This window comes from Pipistrellus kuhlii, unplaced genomic scaffold (assembly GCF_014108245.1).
Source record: "Pipistrellus kuhlii isolate mPipKuh1 unplaced genomic scaffold, mPipKuh1.p scaffold_m20_p_33, whole genome shotgun sequence".
NCBI classification, from domain to species: Eukaryota; Metazoa; Chordata; class Mammalia; order Chiroptera; family Vespertilionidae; genus Pipistrellus; species Pipistrellus kuhlii.
In genome coordinates, this window is record NW_023425533.1 from 764,392 (window position 1) to 788,697 (window position 24,306).

The following is a 24,306-nucleotide window of genomic DNA, read 5'->3' on the forward strand; positions in this document are numbered from 1 at the left end:
TTCTTCTCAAGTGCACATGGGACATTTTAAAAAATAGACCACATATATTTTTTTCTTTCTTTTTTTTCCATTTATTTTTATTAAATTATTATCTGTGTACATATTTTAACATTGCCCCCCCCCCCCCGGTACATACCCTCCCTCCCCAGAGTTTTGTGTCCATTGGTTGTACTTATATGCATGTATACAAGTCCTTCGGTTGATCTCTTATCTCCCACAGATCTCCCTACTCTCCCCACTGTAATTTTACAGTCTGCTTGTTGCTTTATTGTCTTTATATCTGACTTTTGGTTTGTCAGTTTATAGACCACATATTGAGTCACAAGCAGTCTCCCCAAATTCAAAAAGATTGAAATCATACCAAGCATCTTCTCAGACCACAATGGCTTAATATTAGAAATAAACTACAATAAGAACAACAACAAAAAATTCAAACACTTGGAAGCTGAATATCATGCTATTAAACAATGATTTGGTTACCAAAGAGATCAAAGGAGAAATTAAAAATGTACTGAAAACTAATGACAATAAAAACAAAATAATCCAAAATCTGTGGGACACAATGAAAGCAATCTTGAGAGGGAAGTTTATAGATCTACAGGCCTACCTGAAAAACATCCCAGAAACAAATGACAATGAAAGCACAATAATCCAAAACCTATGGGACACAGTGAAAGCAGTCCTGAGAGGGAAGTTCATACCATTAGAGGTTCACCTTAAAAAACAAAACAAAACAAAACAAAACAAAACAAAAAACTGGTAATAAGTTATCTAACTCTATAACTTAAAGACTTAGAAAGAGAGCAATAAGAAATGACCAGAGTTAGCAGAAGGAAGGAGATAATAAAGTTCAGAGCAGAAATAAATGAAATAGAGGGGAAAAAACCCATACAAAATATCAATGAAATCAAGACTTGGTTCTTTGTAAAGATAAATGAGATTGAGGAACCTCTAGCCATGCTCACCATGAAGCAAAGAGAAGACCCCCCAAAAAAATCAGAAATCAAAGAGGAAAAATAACAACAGACCACACAAAAATACAAAAGATTGTAAAAAAAAAATGCTATGAACAACTATACTCTAAGAAACTAGACAACCTATAGCAGCAAATGGACCCATTCATAGAAAAATATGACATTCTTATACTCAATCAAGAATAAAATATCTTAATAGGCTGATAACTAAGGAGGAAATTGAAGCAGTAATAAAAAAAAATTCCATCAAACAAAACCCTGGGGCCAGATGGTTTCAGAGGGGCGTTTAACCAAACATTCAAAAAAGAACTAAAACCTATCCTTCCCAGGATATTCCAAAAAATTCAAGAGGAAGGCACACTTCCAAGCTCTTTCTATGAAGCCAGCATTACTCTAATCCCAAGACGAGGTAAAGACACTATAAAAAAGAGAATTACAGGCCAATATCTATAATGAATATAGACGGTAAAATCTTCGATAAAATTCTAGGAAATCAGATCCAGTAATACATTAGAAAGATCATACATCAAAACCAATATATGCATACATGTTCATTGGTTGATCTCTTCCCACTCACCCTCCCTGCCTTCCCTCTGAGATTCAACAGTCTGTTCCTACTTCGATGTCTCTGTATCTATTTTTGACCATCAGTTTATTTGGTTCATGAGATTCCACCTATGAGTGAGATCATGTGATGCTTATCTTTCTCTGATTGGCTTATTTTACTCAGCATAATACTCCCAAGGTCCCTCTATGCTGTTTCAAATGGTAAGAATTCTTTCTTTTTTATTGCCTCATAATATTTCATTGTGTAAATGCACCATCAGTTGTTTGTTTGTTTGTTTGTTTTTAATCCACTCATCTGGTAATGGACAATTAGGCTGTTTCCAAATCTTAGCTATTGTAAATTAAATTGCTATGAACGTAGAGGTGCATATAATCTTTCTCATGAGTGTTTCTGATTTCTTTGAATATATTCCTAGAAGTGGGATCACTGGTTCAAATGGGCATTCCATTTTTAATTTCTCAAGGAAACTCAATACTGTTTTTCACAGTGGCTGCACCAGTCTGCATTCCCACCAGCAGTATGCTAATAGGGTTCTCTTCTCCACAGTCTTGCCAACACTTGTCCTTGATTGATATACGCATGACAGCCATTCTGACAGGTGTGAGGTAATATCTCATTGTCGTTTTTATTTGCATCTCTCAGATGATAAGTCACTTTGAGCACTTTTTTTTATATATCTCTTGGCTTTCTGTATATTCACTTTGGAGAAGTGTCTATTTAGGTCCTTTTCCCATTTGAAAAACAAAACAAAACACTTTTTATTGATATTAGAGAGGAAAGGAGAGGGAGAGAGATATAGAAACATCAACGATGAGAGAGAATCATTGATTGGCTTCCTCCTGCAGGCCCCCAACTGAGGACTGAGCCTGCAACCCAGGCATGTGCCCTTGACCAGAATTGAACCGGGACCCTTCCAGTCCTCAGGCTGATGCTCTATCCACTGAGGCAAACCCAATAGGGCATAATTGGATTGCTCATCTTCCTTTTGCTAAGTTGTATGAGTTCCCTATATATTTTGGAGCTTACCCCTTTTCATATGTATGGTAACCTGTCTTTTGATTGGATCATTTAATCCATTTACATTTAAGTTTATTATTGACTAGAGGCCTGGTGCACACATTTGTTGTATTTGGGTGTGGGTGTGGGGTGGGGTGTCCCTCAGCCTGGCCTTTGCAGTCTCACAGTCTGGAAGCCCTCAGTGGATGTCCACTCACCAGCCATGAGCTTGTCTCAGGGCTTCTGGCTGAACTGTGCTGTGGGAGCGCTCCTGCATTAAGCATCTGCCCCCTGGTGGTCAGTGTGTATCATAGCGACTGCTCATTCCTGCTTTCAGTCAATTTGTATATTAGCCTTTTATTATAAGATATATACTTATTTATTTCCATTTTAATTCTGTATGCTTATGTTTCTCCATCTATTTTTTTCTTTTTATTACAGCAGTCCCTTTAGCATTTCTTGTAATGCTGGTTTGATGGTGATAAACTCCTTTAATCTATTTTTTTTTTTTTTTGTCTGGGAAGCTATTTATCCATCTATTTTGAATGATAGGCTTTCTGGATATAGTAATATTAGTCTCAGATCTGTGCTTTCATTACCTTGAGTACTCCATGCCATTCCTTTCTGGCCTGTAGAGTTACTAATAAGAAATCAGCTGACAGTCTTATGGGAGCTCTGTTGTAAGTAACACATTTATTTTCTCTTGATGCCTTTTAAGATTCTCTCTTGTCTTTAATTTTTGGCATTTTAATTATGTTATGTCTGGTCATTGGCCTATTTGAGTTCTTTTTGCTTGGGACTTGATGTGTCTTTTGGACTTGTGTGATCTTTTCCTTCTCCAGGTTAGGGAAGTTTTCTGCCATTATTTCTTCAAACATGTTCTCTATCCTTTGCTCACTTTCATTCCTTTCTGGAATAATTATTATTTGAATATTGTTACATTTCATGTTGCCCCACAGCTCCCAGTAGGTGTCCTGTTCCCCCCCCCCCCCCAGTTTTTTGATTGAGTGATTTTTCTATTCTGTCTTCTAATTCACTAATCAAATCATCAGCTTCCTCTAATCTGCTGTGTATTCCTTCCATTGTGTCCTTTCTTAGTGCTATGTCATTCTTCATAATTATTATAGTATATAATTTCATATGCTATTGAGCATTTTTGCCATAATTATTCTTAACTCTATGACTGATAAATTTTCTTATCTCCATTTTACTTAGCTCTTCTTCTGGAGAATTATCTTGTTCCTTCATTTGAGGTTTTTTTTGCTTGTTTGTTTTTTGTTTTTTGGTTTTTGTCTCCCCATTTTGGCTACAATTCTCTCTGCAGTCTCCACTTTCCATCCTTGATTACAGTTGATTATTAATACATTTTTAAATAGTGCTTGCCTTCGTCTTCTTCAAGAGGCAGTAGGAGAAAGGACATCAGATGATATAATTTATGTAGACAAAAAAGAAAGAACAAAACAAAAATATTTATTTCTTATGGGTACATGTCTGCATATATAAATGTATAGAATGTGTTCTGGAATGATACACACAAAAGAGATTATTTATGTTACTCTTGGGAGTGGATTAGAAATGCAGTGATGAAGGTGCAGTCAAGAAAAGCTTTTGATGTCAGCTTACTTTGGTTCAATTTTGTCTTAGCCAGTTACTAGGTATGTGATATTAGACAAATGATTTTACTACTCTCTCTCTCAGTCTTCTCATCAGTAAAATGAGGACAATAGCAATACCTACCTCACTGGGGATATATATATATATATATATATATATATATATATATATATATTTAAATACATTTAAAGAAATTGAGCCATATCTAGCATATTATAAATGCTCAAAAATGTTAGTCATTATAATTTTTTTGCAGAGAAATTTGTACATGGAACAGACTGACAGATGATATTGTTGGGTGTCTGGATGAAAGAAGGTGAAGAGATTAAGCAAATATATAATTATATATATATTAGAGGCTGGGTGCACGAAATTCATGTAGAGAGGGTGTCCCTCAGCCCAGTCTCCAATCTGGGACCCCTCAAGGGATGTCCAACTGCCTGTTTAGGCCCGATACTGGATCGAGCAGTTGGACATCCCACTCACAATCCAGGACTGCTGGCACCAAACTGCTCGCCTGCCGATCTTCCTGATTGCCCCTAACCACTTTTGCCTGCCAGCCTGATCACCTCCTAACCACTCCCATGCCATCCTGATTGATGTCTAACTGCTCCCCTGCCAGCAAGTTTGCCACCAACTTCCCTCCTTTGCCAGCCTGGTCACCCCTAACTGCCAACCCTTGCAGGTCTGATCCCTCTCAACTGCCCTCCCTTGCAGGCCTGGTGCCTCCCAACTGCCCTCCCCAGCTTTCCTGATCACCCACAACTGCCCTCCCTTGCAGGTCTGGTCCCTCCCAACTGCCTACACCTTCTGGCCATCTTGTGGTGGTCATCTTGTGTCCACATGGGGGGCAGGGTCTTTGACCACATGGGGACAGCCATCTTGTGTGTTGGAGTGATGGTCAATCTGCATATTACTCTTTTAATAGATAAGATAGAGGCCTGATGCATGGGTGGGGGCCAGCTGATTTGCCATGAAGAGTGTCCTGAATCAGGGTAAGGGTACTCTTTTGGCCTGGAGAGGCCTGGGTGAGGGACTTGTGGTAGTTTTCAGGCCAGCCATGCCCCCTGGAGACCCAAGTGGAAGCCCTGGTATCTGGAATTTATTTATCTTCTTCTAGAGGCCTGTTGCAGGAATATTACTGCAATAGGGCTTCCTGCTGTGGTCTCTGCTCCCCTGCCTGCTCCCTGCCCTTCTCCCCACCTTACCTGCTCCTCTCCCTTCTCCCCCTTCTCCCTCTTCTTTGCTACCCCATGTTCTTCCCTCCCTTCTCCGCCACCCCACTTGCTTGCTTCTCTTTAGCTTTGCTCCCTTCTGCAGTGCTTGGCTTCTTTCTACGCAATCTTCAATCTTTGCTGTGTGCCCAGATATGCAAATTAACTGCTATCTTGGTTGGGTTAATTTGCATATTCACCCTGATTGGCTGGTAGGCATGACTTCTGGCTGTAATGAAGGTATAGTCAATTTGCATGTTTCTATTAGATAGGATAGTTGAAACTTTGTTGCCTGGAGCAAAGCCAAGCCTCCTGCTTGCTCTGTGGTGGCAGCCATTTCTATTTGAATTTATGTATGTATCTTCTATAATTGAAACTGTAGCCTGGAGTGAGAACCTGAGCTGGCTAGGGCTGCAGAAGCTTGGCTTCCTCCATTGCCTGGGGCAACTCTAGTCTCCTGCTCTTCCAGCTCAGTGCTGCTGCCATTTCTGTTGGAATTTATTTACCTTCTATAATTGAAACTTTGTACCTTTGAGTGGAGGCCTGGGTCCACCAGGGTGTGTGGAAAGCTTGGCTTCCTCCATTTCCAGGGAAATCCAAGCCTCCCTCTTGCTCTCTGTGGCCATAGCCATCTCGGTTGGGGTTAATTTGCATACTCTCTCTGATTAGCTGTTGGGCTTGGCTTGTGTTGTAGCAGAGTGATGGTTAATTTCCATGTTTTATTACAAAGACAGCAGTGTAGTGATAGCCAGAGAAAAATGGGGTTAGGGGTAAAAGAGTTGGACAAAGTGGTATTGACAGAAAAACACTTTGCTTTGGGATATGGGTGCACAATGCAGTATATAGATGATGTTTTCTTGAGCTGTACACTGGAATCCTCTATGGTGTTGTGAACCAGTGTCACCCCAATACATTTAATAAAAAATGAAATGCTTTTTAGAAAATATAAAGTATTATCTTTGATAGTGATAAACCTTGTTTTCTGCCTCTATACTATTTTAGTGAGTAATTAGACTCCTTGAACACAGTGATTATCACTCAACTGGAGTACTCACTCTTTCAGGAGGCATGTCATAGTCCCTGTAAGGGAATCTATGGCTTGAAAGCAACCCTGTAGAGATTGTAATTTTCATTCCAAGTGGGCACAACCCTCAGTCTATATAAATGAAGTTATGTTTCCAGTCATTGTCAAGTGCAAATCAGCCATTTCTCAAAGAGATAGTGCAGTATTGGGTTTCCAGGAAATAGGCATAAAGTGATTTAAGTATGAGACTTTATACAACTAAAATTTCCCACAACTAACACCATCTTCCTGCCTACAATTACAGCATCACAAAAAGATTAACTGTATGCAATCAAAAGGAATATTGAACCACAGCACCTTCTATTACATACCACAGGTAGTTTAGAATACATCGAATCCCCAATTCACAGCACTATGTATCATTTGAAATCTGTTAGGAATCATTAAAATAATAAAACATGAATAATCTGAGTATCTGTGACCTTCTTTTTATGGACAGCATATTTGCCTTGTAAGCTATGACCCATTTAAATGAATATTAATATGATTTTGAAATTTTGACTAGTATGAGAAATTGAGAATATATTTGCTACTAAAAAGAACTTGATCTGAGAAAAATTTGGTTTTAAATGCTCTAACAAACATATAGTTAAAATGGTCTATATAAGAATGTGGTGAAATAAGAGGGGGCAAAGAATTGTCAGTTTGACCAATCAAGATGGTAGCTTCACCAGAAGAAAGAATGGGGCCACATGTTTTTGTGAAATAGTATTTGTTTGACTATCAAAAGATGTCACTTTAGGTCCCTTCTGTTTCTGACTTTGGATTCATCAGTTAAATTCTCGGCCTCATTTTTCTCCTCCATGATTTGACAAGACTGGACTTGATGAGTTCAAAGGTCCCTTTGGCCTGAATATTCTATTAATTGTTAATGGCATTATCCAGAGTCATGAATTTCTGCCTGGGGCCTTACTCTGAGGCAACCATCTATGGTATGTGAGGGAGAAACAAAGCTCTCTGATGTACCCTCATCCATTTGTGGAACCAAATTAAACTTTGAGATGTCAGTTTTCATTGAAATGTCATCTCTAGATTGACTTCTTTTTATTAAAAAACAAAACAAAACAAAAAAAACAAAGGCCTTTTGATTCATCTCTGCATTAGTTAGTGATGGTAAGCCTTGGAAATGTTTTCTGATATGACAGTACATTGGGCTTCTTTATTTGAAATTAACTTCTACAGAGCAACTCTATCAGCTGTGGTGGAAAATATACATAAAGATGACTGAGGTGTTTGAACCAATTCTATATGCTAATGAAGGAATCTCCAGTTAAACCACACTCTACAAACCTTATTTACTTACCTTGAACTCCCTGTTTTTGCTGTTATGAAGAAAAAAAAAACCTGGTTTGACTCATATTCTGTGTATTGGGCAGTGATGACTGAGAGAAGCCAAGGAGCCTCTAGATAAGCAGAATTCCTTCTTGGTCAGTCTGTTCTCTGGCCAAATGTCTCTTAGTTATGGTTGTAGGTATCTTTAGTTACAATGGGTAGAGTTAGCTATGGCCTTGCACTGATATTTGGTAACTTTTCTCATTAAGGCATCTGTGGTTCTTACTCAGGATAAATCTAAACCAGCTTGAGGCAGGGACTTGCTTTGCTTTAGTTTTATTCTTTAAAAAATCTAAATTGTTTGAATTGTAAAAGGAAAGATAATGATTAAGTCAGCAGAATATTGACAACTAGTTTGATAGTTAACAAAAGTAACTGTGCCTTTACTTTATGTAGCATATCTGTATCATCATTTTATTCTGTTTTTTGGATGCATCATTTGAGCAGACAATGGTATTTCCATGTTACAAATTAGAACATTGATGTCTAGTAACTCACTCAAGAACAGTTATCAACTGAAGTGAGATTCCAATCTTAGCCTTTCATCTCAAAGTCTAGTGTTTTATTGAAATGAGTACAGTCCTGATTCTCTAAACTCTTTCTGATAGGGAACCACAATGGCATACTGTGATTGGGAAGAGGACTGGAGGAGTGATCTGCCTAGTGTGGGGACCATAGGAGGTACATTGAAGAAAAGTAAAAAAAAAACAAGATTAAAACCAACTCTAAGTCTTTCTGCTTTTTATTATTATTACTAGAGGCCTGATGTATAAAATTCATGCAAGAGTAGGCCTTCCTTCTCCTGGCTGTCAGCACCAGCTTCCCTCTGGCACCCAGGACCCGGGCTTCCCTTGTAGCCCTGGCTTCATCAGAAGGGCATCTGGTCTAATTAGCATATTATGCTTTTATTATTATTGATATCTTGGCAACTTTCAACAGTATTAGTAATAAAATAATTCTCCTGCTGGAATAAACAACTTTCATCACTCTTCCTGGGAAGTAAGGGACTTCAGGTTGTCCATCAATTACCAAAGAGGTTGCTTAAGGCCAGAAAGGAAGTCATTCAGTAAGTTTTTTACTAGAAAAGTCTCTCAATAGGACACTGAATCAATTAGCAAGTGTTTATTGAACACTGCTTTTTGCTCAGCACTGGGTTCAGAGCTTGATTAAAGAGCAGTGGGACATGGTTCCTGCTTCAAGGAGCTTACTTATCTTGATGAGTTAGGACTTATGTTGAAGCAGCTGCAGCTCACACTTGACACAACAGATAATTAAGAATGTGATCAGGCAGACTATACAGTGTAAAAGAGCTCATTTATTCATTTAAGAGTGAAATCTAGATTTGGGTTCAAATTCTTTCCCTATCATTCTCTAGCTCTGGGATCTTGAGCAAGTGACTTATTTTCTCTGTGTCTCATTTTCCTTACATGTAAAAACTGAGGATGCTAAATTGGGTATCATTATAATAGCAATAGGAATTCTTTGAAGATTAAATGAGATAGAAAGTATTTAATAGATTTTAGCTATTATTCATTTGCCAAACATTTAATTAAAATATATTTTCTGTCATATTCTGTGCTAGTTTGAGATAAGGCCAGCACTTAAGGAGCTTCTATAACTCACTCATTGTTACCAACAATTGAAAAGAAGTATAATGGACTGGCTTAGAGAACAAGCTTTGACATGAGATCATATAGGCTCAAAACTAACCTCTGTCATTTTATGTCTGTGTGTTCTTAAGCAGGTTACCTAACCTCTCTGTGCTTCATTTCCCTCATCTATAAACTAGGTATAATGATAGTATATAGATCATTGGATTGTTATGAAGATTAAATGAATTAAAAGATGCTACATACTTAGAATAATATCTGGAACATATTTATCATTCAGTAATTTACCATTATTATGATTTGCTCTTTTGCCAGCACTAATGAAAATAACATTAACTTGGTTATTGGTTAAAGGTTCATAAATCAGTTATAGAAATGTTTAAGCTTTAAGGTGATGTATATCTTTTGACTGTAGTCTACTTGATTATGCAGTATGGGGTAGTATGCTGTTTTTAATTTTCTAGTTACTTAACCAAGGGTTGACTAGAACACTCTATTGACTTCAACTCTTGTGGCATGTAGCTACTTTAAGACTAGTAAATTTAGCCTAGTGACTATCTCCAAGTCTGCACTAGAGTCAAAGGGTCCTCTCCAATGCTACGGTGATGTATTTGACATTTGGTAGTCTAGTTATGACTGAAGTGAGTGAGTTTGATGGCCCCCAGATGCCATAGCATTCTTGGGACTTCTAGTTTTCTGTTTATATTTTGTCAAATACTATTTTTCATGGTTTTTAGTTACCTACAATGCAGGGACAAGTTAATGGCTTCATAATTTTCACGTCCCTCAGTAGGAACTCAGTTGCAGGTTTCTTTGTTTCTAAAAGCAAGGACCAGGCATCTGTGTGTTACTTTCTCCATCCATCCTTATGGTTGCTGGGACATAAAATGAATTTTTTTGCAAAGGCTAAGTCTCTTGGGGTAGCAGCAGCAGAAAGTGAATTTTGTACAGCCAAGAAGTATCTCCAAAAAGGGTTCAGACTATTCCTTTTGCTCCCTACATCTCTCCTACCAGTCTTACTAGCTTGGCACAAGGCCTGGAAGTCCCACAGTAAGAGTTATTCTCCAGAGCAATCCTGCCAAATAGACATACAATTATGGAAATGTTTTATATCTGTACTATCCAATACAGTCGCCACTAGCATATGTGCCTGTTGAGTACTTTAAAACTGATCATTTAATTTTAAATCATAGGTAGCACTTAGTGGCTAACATATCAGATGGCATAGCTATGGATGCTTTGTGTAAATGTTTAATTGCTTTTTCCCTAAAGATATTGAAGGCCCCTGTTAAATTTCAGGTGTGTTACTAGGGGGAAGAATAGCCAATTATCATCTTTTGTTCATAACTGATTGTTGTACAATTTAGCTTGTTTGCTCCTATCACGTAAATGTGTCCAATAGAGATAAGTGTGAATTATTGGGAAGTGGGGGTGATGAGCATTTTAAGGGAGAAGAGAATTTGGGCTTGGAGAACTTTTACAAAAAGAACAGGCAAGAGGGTACTATTGAAGGAACAAGCTTGGGACTGTACTAATGGATGGTAAGAGAAAAGGCAAATTTGTCCTAAATCATCTTTCATTGAGGGTTGGTGAAGATTTAGGTAGGCAGAGTGGGAGAGGAGATGAAGGCTTGGGCTATGAGCTTGGAGAAATGACTATCTCACTAATGAAGGAACTTTCTTCATCATATCCAATAAGGCTTGTCTTGAGCTGGCCAGCTCTGCAGTAGTAATGCCAGGACTGTGTCCCAAAAGGACAAGTTTGTGAGTCACAGGCCAGGAAGAAGAAGGCAAGAGGGAAAGGGATAGCTCTGGAAAAGTTTAACCTTGAGAGACTTTTGCCATCCTGCCAATAGAAGTAAAATACAGCATCTTCCCTTCAGTTTATGACCTTAGTATAATATTGTACTTAGATAAAATGCCAGTTAGTAAACTACTCCTTTCTGGGATCTCCAAAGCTTCCACTGGCTAGACTACTCACAGATAAGTTAACCTTTTCAGCACAGAAACAGGTAAGTGATTTTATTATTTGAAAGTGTTGTGCATGGGACATACTATAGCTACTCATGGTGAAGAAATCACTATTTCAAATGTACTCATTAGCTTCTGCAGACAGTATTAGCAATGTTCAGACTCTTAGAGGGGGTCTTGTTTTATTGGAGACTGTCAGCTTTTAGTGGTTTATATTTTCTCTTATCCAGTTTAAGTGCTTGGCATTAAATACATTTTATACTTCAAGATTTACCATGGAAAAGATCAACAACTCCACAGTGAAAATTAATAGTCAGTGTCCAGCACTAATTGCATTCCCCAAGGAGGTTTGAGCATCAGGGCAGCTGAGATCTGGAGCTAGTAAATGGCAGGTCCTCCTGGTGGGAACCAAGTATTAAATGAAGGACAGGGAAGTCTTGTACTATGTGTGGAGCTAGGAGGGCTCCAGTGGTTAGGGTACTTATGAGGACACAGGCTGCCTGCTGCTATCCTATTGAGAAGGGCTTAGAGTTCATCCTTAAAGCAGATCTGCTCAGTGACAGTCACAGAATAGAGGTACTTACATGTGGGTATGGAAGGCTTCACTGAGTCCCAAATTGGAACATATGGACTGACACATATCTAATTTGGGAATGCTGAAATTAGGCCTATTCTGGCAATTTTCAGCATCATGGTTGATTCTTTTATAGATTACTCTCTCCTACCAAAATAGAAATTCTACTTAAGGAGACACCTGCTCTGTCTTTATGTGGAGGGTAGGGTTAAGGTCTACCATTCCTCTGCCTCTTCCATGTAGTTCATAAGAATGAAGCAGAATCAACATGGAATCTTGTTTCCAATATGTGCAGAGCACATGGCAAAACTACAAATGCAGGTCTCTGGCCTATAACCTGCATACCCTCATCTCATTATCTTTCTCCTCCTGGCTCACTTCTACCCTGGTTCTCTTTCCTCGCCATCAGAGGCCTCATGTACATGAAATATGGGGATGCTGAACTGTATGTTCAAGCTCCATACAGCACTTCCCTAACTCAAACAGCTGCCCTAGATCACCCAATAGTCTAGGAGTGTGTACAACTATAGCACTATCTGCTTCTGTGAGGATAACACTGGGGAAGAGGCATATATAAGCCTTGGAACAGGCTGTTAGAGAACTCTGGTTCTATTTACCTGGACTTCAGTCTACAAGCTGAAGGTAAGGACTCCAAGTAGGAATGTCTTTTTGACCTTATTAGGTTGGGAGAAGTGCAGCCAGAGGAGAACAGGGCCTCTGCTTGGGTCTAAGGACAATACTGTTAACCTGATAACAGTATACACAATGAATGTGGATAGATCACCGGGTTACTGTTTTTGGTTAGAGACTCCATCAGCCATTGGTGGAGTATTGTGAGTGTTGTGAAAATAACTTCAATTAGCTGAAAACAACAAATACCAAGGGCCAGCTGAAGTGGTGACCAGTATTCCTGCTGCTGAATATACAATCATTCCTGTGCACCTGAGTATAGTGGGACTCTGACTCTAAATCTGATGGCTGCCCTTCATAAACAGCTGAAAATAGACAGTTTTTTTATTTTTATTTTTATTTTTATTTTATTTTTAATTTAAATTATTTATTGTTTAATGAATTACTTAAGTCTCCCTTTTCTCCAATTGACCTCTCCTCGGCCGCCCCCAATCCCCACCCAGCACAATGCCCTCACTCCCCTGCCCCCCTGGTCTGTGTCCATTGATTATGCTCATATACATGGGAATAGACAGTTTAAATGCAATAAGACAAAAATATCCCTCAACAACCTTGGGTTTTAGGGATTGATGCTTGAGAAAGTACTGGAAACATAATATAAAAGCTGAGCCCCGAGAGCCCATGCCATCTTGAAGGGGAGAATGGCCTTTTTTTTAGGAACTCATCAACACCACCAACCAGACAGGTCTTGGAACTGCCCCACAACCCAGCAGGCACTCCAGCCAAAATCCTGCTGCCCCACCCACAGACCCGTGTACCCTGGGACCTCCACCTCCAAGATGCACCACTTGGCAGCAATAAGTGCAACCTCCCCCTCCCCAGCGGCAGAACTCCAGATTCACGAGTATCCAGCCCCTTAGTAAGCCAGAGCACTCCACTCCATAGGCAGCACTTGGGAGCCGCTGAGAGCCCCTGAGAGTGTGATTCTGCACAGACAAAAGCGTGTAGCCCCGCAGTAAAATTCTGAATTTCCTCTTCCTGGATAACTGCCCACATTCACCCCAGAAGCTCAACCGTGGTTCCAGGACCTCTCAGAGTACATAAGAACTCTGTGCCCGGCAAGCGCACCTCCACAGATGCAAAATTCCAAAAGGCAGGCACACTGAGCTTATCTACCCACAGGGTGCTAGTGGGAGACACTGTGAGTTCTGGGTGTGATCTTGAACAAGTGGAGGGGTGGGGGCGCACTCTTCCAGCAGTAGAAGTTTTGAATTAACGCATCCCGGATACCGGCCACAGGTGCCTCAATTGCGCGGCTCCACTGCCAGGGCCCTTCAGAGTCCTTCAGAGTCCTTCACTGGCAAATGTACCACGGATGCTCCTGTGAGCTGCCACTTGGAGTAAACGCCTATCTACTACAGGTGCATCAGCAAAAGCTGGATCTGTCCACCCCATAACTGCAGAACTCTGGGCATCACAGTTGCGCCTTTCCAGAGAGCAGGCCTTCTGAGCCTCATCACCCTAACAGATGGATCCTGGATGCCACTATAAGTCCCTGCTGGGCACGGGTGATTTCAATTAAGGGTGCAAGACAGAAAAAATTGGGACACTCCCCTCCATGGCAGCTGACTTCTAGACACTGCAGTTGTGCCTCTTAAGTTTGCAGGCCTACTTCAAGAGAACCCAAACAGCTTAAGTAGGGAGCAACACTAGATTAACAAGCCCAGGAGAACTGAGAGATTACACCAGTAGCATCATCCCCAAAAGAACCTGGGTAGCAAAGCAATAGAATCTACAGTTAAAACATTACAGGAAAACATGGGAAGACAAAAAAGCAATCCCCAAAAGAATGAAAAAGAGGAACCATCAGAATAGTTAAATGAATTCGAGGCTAGCAGCTTATCAGAAATAGAATTCAGAATAATGGTTATAAGGATATTTAAATGGATGGATGACAAATACACACAACTCAATGAAACCTACAAGGAGCTGAATGAGAATGTTGCCAACATGAAAAGAAACCAAGAGGAGCTGAAGAACAACATAGCTGCAATAAAGAACAAAACAGAAGACATAAAGAGTAGACTAGAAGAGGCTGAAGACTGCATCAGCAAATTATAAGACATGTTAGGAAAATATACACAAACATAGCAGCAACTGGAAAGATTTAAAAAGCAAGAGGAGAGCCTAAGGGAGCTTTGGGACAACACAAAACAAAACAACATTCACTTAATTGTCATACCAGAAGGAGAGGAAGAGAAGAAAGAAATACAAAATCTGTGAAAAAATGACAAAACTTCCCTGATATTGGCAAAGAAAAAACTATGCAAGTCCAAGAAGTCCATAGAGTCCCAAACAATTTGAACCCCAAAAGACCGACACCGAGACACATCATAATTAGATTGGGAAACATCAACAAAGTAAGAATTTTAAAGGCTTCCAGAGAGAGACAGAAAGTTACATACAAGGGATCTTCTATTAGATTATCAACTGATTTCCCAACAGAAACACACCAGGTCAGAAGGGAATGGAATAAAATATACAAGTCATGCAAAGCAAGGGACTGAATCCAATAATACTATACCCAGCAAGGCTATCATTCAAAATTGAAGGTGGAATCAGGAGCTTCACAGATAAAAAAGGGATAAGAGAGTTTATCACTACCAAGCCAGCAATGTAAGAAATGCTAAAGGGTCTGCTGTAAAAAGAAGAAAAAGGCAAGAAGAAACACAAACACTAAGGAAAAATCTGACAACAAACATGTACTTGTCAATAATAATATTGAATGTAAATGGACTAATGCACCAATCAAAAGATATAGAATAGCTGAATGGATAATGAAACATGACCCATATATTTGCTGTCTACAAGAGACCCACCTCAGAGCAAAGGATTCACACAGACTGATAGCAAAAGGATGTAAAAACATTCTGCAAGCAAATGGAAATGAGAAAAAAGCTGGGTTGCAATACTTATATCTGAAAAAATAAACCTCAAAGTAAAGGCCATAATAAGACATAAGGAAGGCCACTACATAATACTAAAGGGAGCAATTAAATAGTAAGATATAACTCTGGTAAACATATATGCAACCAATGAAAACAATCTCCTGGAAGATATCAAGGGAGAGATTGAAAACAATATCATCATAGTAGACTTTTTTCCCCCCTTTTATTAATGTACGAGAGGCCCGGTGCACAAAATTCATGCACGGGGTCAAGGGAGTGTCCCTCAGCCCAGCCTGCACCCTCTCCAATCTGGGGCCCCTCGAGGGATGTCCAACTGCCCGTTTAGGTCCAATACCAGTGGGATCAAGCCTAAACGGGCAGTTAGACCTCCCTCTCACAATCGAGGACTGTTGGCTCCCAACTGCTCGCCTGCCTGCCTTCCTGATTGCCCCTAACCACTTCTGCCTGCCAACCTGATCACCCCCTAACCACTCCCATGCCATCCTGATTGATGTCTAACTGCTCCCCTGCCAGCCTGTTTGCTCCCGACTTCCCTCCTCTGCTGACCTGGTCACCCTTAACTGCCCTCCCCTGAAGGCTTGATTGCCCACAACTGCTCTCCCTTGCAGGCCTGGTCCCTCCTAATTGCCTTTCCCTGCTGGCCATCTTGTGGTGGCCATCTTGTGTCCACATGGGGGCAGGATCTTGGACCACATGGGGACAGCCATCTTGTGTGTTGGAGTGATGGTCAATCTGCATATTACTCTTTTAATAGATAGGATAGAGGCCTGGTGCATGGGTAGGGGCTAGCTGGTTTGCCCTGAGGTGTGTCCCAGATCAGGTGGGGGTTCCATTGGGGTATGGGGCTGCCTGAGCTATGGGCCTGTGGTGGTTTTTAGGTTGGCCTTGCCCCCTGGTGACCCAAGTGGTGGTCCTGTATCTGGAATTTATTTACTTTCTACAATTGAAACTTTGTAGCTTGGAGTGGAGTCAAGCCTCCTGCTCACTTCGTGGCCATATTGGAATTTATTTACCTTCTACAATTGTAAATTTGTGGCCTGGAATGGAGGCCTGGGCCCGCCAGGGTGTGCAGAAGGCTTTGCTTCTCCCATTGCTGGGAGCAACCCCAGCCTCCTACTCTCTCCAGCTCCAAGGCTGCCGCCATTTCTGTTTGGATTTGTTTACCTTCTATAATTGAAACTTTGTAGCATTGAGTGGAGGCTTAGGACAGCAAGGGCAGGCAGAAAGTTTGGCTTCTTCCATTGCCTGGGAAAGCCAAGCCTCCCTCCTGCTCTCTGTGGCCATTGCCATCTTGGTTGGGTTTATTTGCATACTCTCTCTGATTGGCTGGTGGGCGTGGCTTGTGGGTGTAGTGGAGTGGTGGTTAATTTGCACATTACCCTTTTATTAGGTAAGATGTGAGTGTGAGACTGTCCACGTTTCTGAAATTTAATGACATGAATTTTAGATATTACTTTGCCTAATAAACGGAACTTACACATATCATTTAAAAGAGCATCCAGCTTAATATTAAAAACTCTGGCTACCAAGTCAGGTCTGTTTTCAACTTTTTGCCAGTGTTGTAAATTATATTATCTGCCCATTTGGGGTTGCATGTCATTGTAACGAATAAATGGGTCTTGCCATACTTCATTACAATTGCATAGCATCCTGATATTGCTGCTGAATATTTCTGGGACTACCCTCAAAAGATAATGGAAGTATTATCATTTTACCAATCAGCACATTGTCATTTTCAGGTCTAGATTTGATATAATCCATCAAACCACTATATCTTTCAACTCTGAATTTAGATTGGTTTGCTTTAATGAAATTTATCTGATTGTCCTCCATTTTGTAGTATGAATACAAAATAAACTGTTGAGTTAACTTTCCTACATTTAAAATAAGATTGAAAGTCTCCCTCACAGAGAGATGAAATCCATAATACTGCATTTGTGTGACTCATGTCCTTACATTTTGTCTAGTATTATTGTTGATTACACTGACATCTCTGAGTCTTAATGCAATATCTGTTCCCCAGCCTTTTTCATTATGTGGAAAAAGAATAGGATATATCATTGCATCTAAAGTAGGAAACAGGATACTGATTTGTTTCATTTTAGTGGCACTTGGATTATTGGGATATGGTTTACAATAAATGAGCAAGTCCCTTTCAAAAGGAGGTTCTCCATCTTCATTTCTGAATATGATAGCAACCTCGGTTACACGGGGAGAATTATATCTACTTGGGTCACTGTTATGATCATATTTAATTGCTATAGTTTACCTCTGTGGCAGTTATACCTTTTGCTACTGCTTCAGATTGGGCTTCCTTTTCTACCTCATGTAGCATCTTGTACGATTTTGTTAATTCATTTATTTCATGCATGAGGTTATTGATGTTGATCATGAGTCTTTCTGAGCAGCCTTGATTTTTTGGCATTGCTAATCGTTTACTGATAGCTTCAGCTGTATCCAAAATATAGAGTTGAACAAAATTCTGAGAAACACCATTGAAGGATGTAAAGTTCCAATATGGTGATAAACTTGTCTGTGTATTCTAAAACAGTATGGCCCATACCCTGATGGGTGATGCAATATTTGCACCCATTGAAGCAAAAGCAAAAGAACTATTTATGAAACAAATGTTTTCCATGAAATTTTTACTGTCAGAATCTTCATTTATCATTAATCTTTTTAAATATGATGGGTATTCTGGAAAATGTATATCATTTGGATAGATTTTACCGTTGCTGCAACATTGAGTAAATTTTCCATCAGATGGTTTTTCAGCAGAGAAATTTAGTGATAGGCAAAATTGACATCTAATAGTCATTGCACCACAACTATATTTGCGAATTGCATCCTCATGTACTCCATGTTGGATGAGAAGGCAGTTCCTACCAGTATTGGTAGTACTTGTTGATGACTCTTCTTTGGACATATTCTGTCAACGCTGCCGCCTTCTTTCAAATTCAGAGGCACGTTGGTCTTTAGACATTTTTTTTTTTTTTTTGATAACACCGACTTCTTTAGGCTGCAGAGCTACCTTGTATCAATAGTAGATGTTTAGACATAGTCCCACCTCCTTGCTGTGAGGTGAATGGGAGTCCTGGCTGTCTGGTAGAAGGGAGCTGTCTGACCAAAGGTCAATTCTCTAAGGGTGGGACTTCCTTCTCTCTGCTGTCAGGTGGCTGTCAGACCACTGAGAGCTGTCTGACCAATGGCTGATTCTGGCTGATTCTATGGGGGTGGGAATTCCTCCTAACTGCTATTAGAATCTGGGCCAGCACAAACTAGGACACAGCATCAAGTCCCCCTGAGCCAGAAGACCAAGAGTCAACTCCCCGCCCACTTGTGTGTTCCCTGAACACAACATCCAGTCTCATGGAGGGGCTGACAGGTCTAGACATGCCAGAGGCTGGGGAGCAGTGAGGCATGGTCCGCTACTAGAATGGGAGCATGCCACACGACCCCTGGCTGAACACCCCAGGGACCTCTCAGCCGCACACCCCAGGCTATCTCCACTGGTGGCTGGAATCGGCTGCTGGCACAGGGATCCCTATGTGGAGCTTGGCCACCTCCCAGCTGCACACCCTGGCTGCTGATGGCAGGGATTAGTGTGTGGGGCCTGGCCGCCTCCCAGCTGCACACCTGGATGCTGGTGGAGGGGATCCATGTATGGGGATCTGAAGCCTCCCAGCCGCACACCCCAGGCTCTCTCGTCTGGTGGTGGGGGTCAGCTGCTGGCACGGGGATCTGTGTTTGGGGCCTGGCCACCTCCCACCCGCAAACCCAGGGCTGTCTCAGCTGGTGGTGGGATTGTTTTTTGGGATTCCAGAGAGGCTGGACTGGGGGACTCTGGCAGGGCTGAGAGCGCTGGGCGCCACCACCCTGTGACTATGGGCGCCACCATTTTTGTAGTGGAGTGACGTCTCATTTGCATTTTACTTTTTTATTAGATAGGATTATATGTGTACATATCTTACCATTGCCTCCCACCCCACTCCCATACATGCCCTCATCAAAAATGTTTTGCATCCATTGCTTAACCTTATATGCATGAATTCAAGTCCTTTCATTTATATCTTATCTCCCCCAGCACTCCCTAACCTTTCTGCTGTAATTTGACAGTCTGATTGATGATTTACTGCCTCTGCTTCTAGCTTTTTATTCATCAGATTATGTTCTTTATTATTCACAAGTGAGTGAGATCATGTGGTATTTTTCTGTCATTGACTGGCTTATTTCACTTAACATAATGTTCTCCAGTTCCATCCAGATAAGATGGAAATGGTAAGAATTCCTTCTTTTTTATGGCAGCATAGTATTCCATTGTGTAGATGTACCATGGTTTTCTGACCCAGTCATCTGATGACAGGCACCAAACCTCTTTTGAAATCTTAGCTATTGTAAATTGTGCTGCTATGAACATAGGGGTGCATATATCCTTTCTGACTTGTGTTTCTAGTTTTTTGGGATATATTCCTAGGAGTGGGATCACTGGGTCAAATGAGAGTGCCATTTTCAGTTTTCCTAGGAAACTCCATACTGTTCTCCACAATGGCTGCACCAGTCTGCATTCCCACCAGCAGTGCACCAGGGTGCCTTTTTCTTCGTAACCTCTCCAACACTTGTCATTTGTTGATTTGTTGATGTTGGCCATTCTGACAGGTGTGAGATGGTACCGCATTGTTGTTTTGATTTGCATCTCTCAGATAATTAGTGACTTTGAGCATGTTTTCATATGTCTCTTGGCCTTCTTTCTGTCTTCTTTCAAAAAGTTTCTATTTAGATCCATTATCCATTTCTTATTGGACAATTTGTCTTCCTTTTACTAAGTTGTATGAGTTCCTTGTAAATGTTGGAGATTAAAACTTTATCAGTGATAACATCTGCAAATATCTTCTCCCATACAATGAGCTTTCTTATTGTTTTGTTGATGGTTTCTTTTGCTGTGCAAAAGCTTTTTATTTTGATGTAGTCCCATTTGTTTCTTTTCTCTTTAGTTTTCATTGCCCTAGGAGCAGTATTGGTAAAGACATTGCTTTGGTATATACCTGAGATATCTCTGCCTGTGGATTTTTCAAATATTTTTTATGATTTCCTGTCTTATGTTTAAGTCCTTTATCTATTTTGAGTTTATTTTTGTGTATGGTGTAAGTTGATGTTCTAGTTTCATTTTTTTAAATCTATCACTCAAATTTTCCTAACACCATTTATTGAAGAGACTGTCTTGACTCTATTGCATGTTCATGCCTCCATTGTCAACTATTAATTGAGCATAGTGGTTTGGGTCTATTTCTGGGTTCTCTATTCTATTCCGTTGGTCTACATGTCTGTTCTTGTGGCACTACCAGACTTTTTGGAGAATAGTGGATTTGTAATACAGCTTGAAATATGGTATTGAGATAACTCCTACTTTATTCTTCTTTCTCAGGATTGATGTAGCTATTTGAGGTCTTGTTTTATTCCAAATGAATTTTTGGAGAGTTCTTTCTAGGTTTGTGAAATATGCCATTGGTGTTTTATTTTAACTTTTTAATATATTTTTATTGATTTTTTACAGAGAGGAAGTTAGAGAGAGATCCAGAAACATTGATGAGAGAGAAACATCGATCAGCCACCTCCTGCACATCTCCTATTGCAGATGTGTTTCCAACCAGGGTACATGCCCTTGACCAAAATTGAACCTGGGACCCTTCAGTCCACAGTCTGACTCTCTATCCAATGAGCCAAACAGGTTTCAGCTGCCATTGGTGTTTTAACGAGGAGTGCATTGAATCTATAGATTGCTTTGGGTAGTATGGACATTTTAATTATGTTGATTCTACCAATTCATGAACATGGTATGTTCTTCAATCTGCTTATGCCTTCCTCTATTACTTTTTTTCAGTGTCCTGTACTTTTCTGCATATAGGACTTTTACCTCCTTAGTAAGTTTGTTCCGAGGTATCTTATTATTATTATTATTATTATTATTATTATTATCTTTATCATTATTTTGGTGTGATAGTAAATCTGATTGCTTTTTTAGTTTCTCTTTCTGTAAGTTCACTATTGGTGTATAGAAATGCCATAGATTTCTTGGTGTTAATTTTGTATCTTGCTATATTGCTGAATTCATTTATTACATCTATTAGTTTTTTTATGTTTTTTATGTTTTTTTTAATGTATATTATAATGTCATCTGCAAATAAGGACAGCTTTACTTCTTTTCCAATTTGGATGGCTTTAATTTCTTCTTCTTGTCTAATTGCAATGGCTAACACTTTCAGTACTATGTCAAATAGTAGTGGTGATAGTGGGCATCCCTGTCTTGTTCCTGATCTTAGGGGAAATAGTTTTAGTTTTTGCCCATTGAGTATGATGTTTGCAGTGGGTTTATCATTTATAGCTTTTATCATGTTGAGGTATGATCCTTCTATTCCCACCTTGTTGAGAGTTTTTATCAAGAAAGGGTGCTAAATTTTGTCAAATGCTTTTTCTGCATTAATTGATATCACTATGTGATTTTTATCTCTCAGTTTGTTTATGTGATGTATCACGTTTATTGATTTGTGGATATTGTACCATCCTTGCATTCCCAGGATAAATTCTATGTGTTCATGGTGTATGATCTTCCTGATGTACTTCTGGATCTGATTTGCTAGAATTTTGTTGAGAATTTTGACATCTATGTTCATGAGGGATATTGGCCTGTAATTCTCTTTCATTGTGTTGTTTTTCTCTGGTTTTGGTATTAGGGTGGTGCTGGCTTCATAGAAGGAGTTACAAAGTATTTCTTCCTCTTGAATTTTCTGGAATAGTCTGAGGAGGATAGGTTTTAGTTTTTCCTTGAATGTTTGGCGAAGCCGTCTGGTCCTGGGTTTTTGTTTGCCTGAAGCTTTTTGATAACTGCTTCAATTTCTTCCACAGTTATTGGCCTATTTTATTTCAGCAGTGTCATTTGTTATTTCAGCTCTTTCATTTATGATTTTGTTTATTTTGGTCCTGTCTCTCTACTTCTTAGTGATCCTGGCTAGAGGTTCATCAATCTTGTTTATCCTTTCAAGGAACCAGCTCTTCGTTTTGTTGATCTTTTGTATTGTTTCTTTGGTCTCTATGTCATTTATCTCCTCTCTGATATTTATTATTTGCTTCCTTCTGGTTACACTGGGCTTTTCTTGTTGTGCTCTTTCTAAATCTTTGAGTTGTAGGATTAGGTAATTTATTACCATTGTTTTATTTTATTATTTATTTATTTATTTATTTATTTATTTATTTATTTATTTTTTGCAGTAGGCTTGTAGAGCTATGAACTTGCCTCTCAAGATTGCTTTCCCTGTGTCCCACAGATTTTGGATTGTTGTGTTTTAATTGTTATTTGTTGCCATGATGTTTTTATTTCTTCCATGATCTATCTGGTAACCCAGTCATTGTTTAATAGCATGCTGTTTAGTCTTTATGTGTTTTATTTCTTTGGATTGTTTTTATTGTTTTATGCCACTGTGATCTGAGAAGATGCTTGATATGATTCCTATCTTTTTTAATTTGAAGAGACTTTGCTTCTGTCCCAGCATATGGACTATCTTTGAAAATGACCCATGTGCACTTGAGAAGAATGTATATTTTGTGGCTTTGGAGTGAAATACTCTGAAGATGTCAATTAATTCCATATGGTATAGTGAGTCATTTAGGATTGATTTTTTTTTTTTTTTTTGCTGCTTTTTTGTTTAGAGGATTTGTCCAATGGTGATAGTGAGGTATTAAAGTCTCCGACTATGATTGTCTTGCTCTCAATCTCTCCCTTTATATCCTCTAGGAGATTTTTATATATTTGGGTGCTCTTGTATTGGGTGTGTATATGTTTACCAGAGTTATTTCTTCTTGTTGAATTACTCCCTTTAGTATTATAATGTGGCCTTCCTTATTTCTTGTTATGTCCTTTACTTTGAGATCTAATTTGTCTGATATAAGTATTGATACCTCAGTTGTGGTTGTTGTTTTTTTCCATTCACCTGGAAAACCCTTTTCCATTCCTTCACTTTCAGTGTGTGCGTCTTTTTTTTTTTTTTTTTTTTTTTTTCCTGAGGTGGGTTTATGTGGACAGCAGATACATGGGTTGTGTTTACTTATCCAATGTATTACCCTATGTATTTTGATTGGGGCATTTAATCAATTTACATTTAAAGTTATTATTGCCGGGACCGGTTTGGCTCAGTGGATAAAGCGTCGGCCTGCGGACTGAAAGGTCCCAGGTTCGATTCCGGGCAAGGGCATTACCTTGGTTGTGGGCACGTCCCCAGTGGGGGCTGTGCAAGAGGCAGCTGATCGATGATTCTCTCTCATCGATGTTTCTAACTCTCTATCCCTCTCTCTTCCTCTCTGTGAAAAATCAATAAAAAATATATTAAAGTTATTATTGATAGGTACTTATTTGTCACCACTTTTATTCTTTACCCCTGTGTTCCTTCTTCACTTTCTATTTTTTTTCTTTTTTAATTGCAGATCCTTTAGCATTTTTTGCGTTGCTGGTTTGGTGGTAATAAATTCCCTTAGTCCTTTTTTGCCTGTGAAGCTCCTGATTTCACCTTCAATGTTGATTGATAGCCTTGCTGGGTACAGTATTCTTAGATTCAGACCATTCCTTTGCATGACTTTGTATATTTCATTCCATTCTGTTTTGGCTTGATGAGTTTCTGTTGAAAAATCAGTTGCTGGATTGATAGAGATTTCTTTGTATGTACCTTTCTGGCCACTTTTAAGATTCTTACTTTTGTATGTGTCTCTCTGGCCACTTTTAAAAT